This window comes from Mercenaria mercenaria, unplaced genomic scaffold (assembly GCF_021730395.1).
Source record: "Mercenaria mercenaria strain notata unplaced genomic scaffold, MADL_Memer_1 contig_952, whole genome shotgun sequence".
Lineage (NCBI taxonomy): Eukaryota > Metazoa > Mollusca > Bivalvia > Venerida > Veneridae > Mercenaria > Mercenaria mercenaria.
This window is the reverse complement of record NW_026463871.1, coordinates 7,807-11,652: the sequence shown is the minus strand read 5'-3', so window position 1 is coordinate 11,652 and position 3,846 is coordinate 7,807.

The window sequence follows — 3,846 nt, the reverse complement described above, 5'->3', positions numbered from 1 at the left end:
TTTTTTGTGGGTTTTTTTTTTTGCATGGGAATTACATTACTACTTCCGTAACTAATCTGGCCGTGGTAAGTAACATTGTGACAGAACAATGTACAAACTGTGGTACTATTATTATTATAATGTTGTATGTTATGCAGCTGTAGTTGTAATGGAACAAAATTACAGGAAATATTATCTTTAATTTGGGTTATTGTTACAGTATTGTGTACTGTATGTCACTATCGTCAACCTTTATTTCTTTTAATAGAATAGAACTTTTATTTTGTATATTTTTTCAACACAAAATATATTACTTGATTGACATTATTCTCGGGAAAAAACTAAATGTGTACTTGATGTAGTAAGTTGAAATCGTTTAGTGTCCCTTGCAACACTTAACAATAATATCTCTTAATAAAATCTGTAAAAAGATCCTTTGGAAGCAAAGAATGCAACCAAGGCGAATAATAGCAGACTCGGTTTGATTGAGTCTGTTCATGAGAGGTAATGAAATGTGCAACACCTCTCACGCCCCCTAGCACCGGCTTAAGCGGAACTCTATTTTACATATGTTGAATGGACTCCATGCTCCCAAAGGACCAGAAAATATAACAACACTGAATCCAAGTACGGGGATACTTTTTACAGCCGCCACACGGCACTTAAAGATTGCTGTTGTGATAGTTAATAAACTCTGTAAAAAGATCAGTTGGAAGCAAAGAATGCAACCAAGACGAATAATAGCAGACTCGGTTTGATTGAGTCTGTTCATGAGAGGTAATGAAATGTGCAACACCTCTCACGCCCCCTAGCACCGGCTTAAGCGGAACTCTATTTCACATATGTTGAATGGACTCCATGATCCCAAAGGACCAGAAAATATAACAACACTGAATCCAAGTACGGGGAGACCTTTTACAGCCGCCACACGGCACTTAAAGATTGCTACATAGATATGTAGATTTGTATGTTGATATGTTTATATGTTTTGCAGTTATATCAATATGAATTTGTAAGCTATTGGCATATTACCATTTCTGTTATTAACTAACGCCATCACAGTGATTAACATGGTACTTGTGTAGATCAGATAAGACATAATAAAAGTTTTATTGTTTATTGAGTTCTGTTCTGAATCTATAATTTACGCCACAAACGTTTGCTCAAAGTAAAACACACATAAATGAGAATATACCGTTACTGAAAACTTCCTTCGAAGACAGTAAATCCGAAAATTTAAGATATTATTTGCTTTTTTCAAAATAGCTGTTTACAAGTTGCTATCGTCGGAATAGAAGATACGTTCAACTTGTTGTAAGAATGATGAATTCATGAACTGAACGAGACAAATATGGGTATCGACAACAAAATTCTCCGAATGAAACTGTTTCTGTTAAGAAAATATAACAAATAGAGATTGACAAATAATTTGACTTTTGAAATAATTATTTCAAGACACCTCTACTTCCAAACACTTCTTGAGCTCAGTTTGAAATAGTGTTCTTTGAAACATTGAGTTTTTTTTTTTACATATTTGCAGAATTTTATGAGAATCTTTAGCATTGTCAATTGTAAATATGTGTGCATTTGATTGTAATACCATACCATGTCGCAAAATGACAAGGCACAGTGCGAATATCTAAAGGTCAGTGTCCTGTAAATAGTATATGCAATGTCAGGTTGGATAACATAACTGCCAAACATCGTCGTACCATAACATAGATTTGTGATATAAAGAACAAACAGGAAAAGACCAGGAAATTATGTTATTTTTCCGGACGTGGTACTATTGACAAAGAGTGATGATTTCCTTTGTAAACGAAAATCCCCTTTGGCATTGACTACTTAAGACGCAGTTTATCTTGTTTCCGACATAAAATCTCCCTTAACTGCACGTTTTAAAATTGTCGATTCGTTTTAATTATTTTTCTCTTTGAATATTCAGTGCCACTTTTATTGTTTAGCATTGTAGTATGTACAGGTTCTTAGGTAAATAATGCAGAATAATGCTATATGTTGACCAGAGAATTTATTTACCGTTCATCAGAATCGAAAAAAATGGTTCATTTAAATGTCCCGACCAAACACGAAAGTACAAAGAAAAATAACCATAATTATGTTTTAAAATTTTATCTTTTTGCCATGTTCTTTACGGTAGTATCTTTAGGACATGCATTTATTTTTTTCGATTAAATTATCTCGTGCGCACGACATCTTATCTCGTACGCACGACATCTTATCTCGTGCGCACGACATCTTATTTCGTGCGCACGACATCTTATCTCAAGCGATCGACATCTTATCTCAAGCGCACGACATCTTATCTCGAGCGTCCGATATCTTATCTCGAGCGCACCACATCTTATCTCGATCGCTCGACAGCTTTTCTCGTGTACACGACATCTTATCTCGAGCGTACGACATCTTATCTCGAGCACACGACATCTTATTTAGAGCGCTCGCCATCTTATCTATATATAATAGGGCCCTTTGTGTGAATTTAGGTCATGAGTAAAAACATACGGACAAGCAGAAAATTAGGGTCCCGCCTGTTTTAGTAATATTTAAACTTCCCACAAGTACAAGTTTATCACATCATTTGGGAGAGGAATGCACATAATCGGTCATCCTATCTTCAAAATTAAAAAAGAACATAATTAATGATGTTTACTGCATGTAAGAGTAACAACTAATAGCAGATTGACGAATAGCATCAAATTGCACATTGTCAGAAAAGATATAAAATAACGTGCATGAATTAAGGGGACAGGGTGAAATTCTTTGAAATATGGCCTAAATATTAATTCTATATATTGTCAAGGACTTAAATATATTCCCTTGCATCGTCATCATCTGACTTTTTTGTTCAGTTTGTGTATTTAAATTAATACCCTGCAAACAAAAGTATAAACGAAACAAAAGCAAAAGGACCTGAATACCCACAAAGGCCCTTAATAGAATTTATATACTATTAGATAAGATGCCGAGTGCTTGAAAAAAAGATGTCGTGCGCACGAGATAAGATGTCGAGCGCTCGATATGATGTCAAGCGCGCCAGATAAAATATCGAGCGCTCGAGATAAGATGTCGAGCGTCGAGATAAGATGTCTTGCACACAAGATAAGATGTCGAGAACTCGAGATAAGATGTCGTGCGCTCGAGACAAGATGTCGAGCGCTCGATATAACATTTCAAATGCAAGAGATAACATGTCGTGCGCACGAAATGAGATGTCCTTAACATACCACTGTAGTTCTTACATGTTGTTGATCACATTTTTCTTTATACAAATGAAAGAATTCAATGACACTTAATACTAAATCATAAATTAGTCAGCCCATATTTCAAAAACTTTGATTCACTATATTCTATAGTTATTAGGGTTTTGCAGTTACTGTAATAAAACGTTTAAGGTCACCTTGTTGTGATATACGCAGCAGTTTCAATAAGAATAAATGACCTCATGTCTGTCACGGAGAACATATGCCCCGCCTGGGAATCAAACTCATGACTCTGCGATCCGTAGATAAGAGCTCTCCCCATTGAGCTATGATTGCGGGATATAACAGTTTGAATACTTTAACATGTCGATTTATACATGAAATCAAATCTACATGTATTTAGTTAAACTTAGTTACATTTTTAAAGACAGCTACTTAAATCGAAATGAAAAATGAATTCCGAATTCCGAGAAATATCTATATTTTTTTTTTATTTTAAATTATGTACAAAATTATTATATATAATATCATTGTCGAAAAATACTTTTGAGCAACAAGACTTTCATAGTTCGAAAGTAGAATATACTAATGATTCCCCAATAAGTTTTGACACGCCCTAAATAAAAAAAGTCAAGCAAGTAAGACA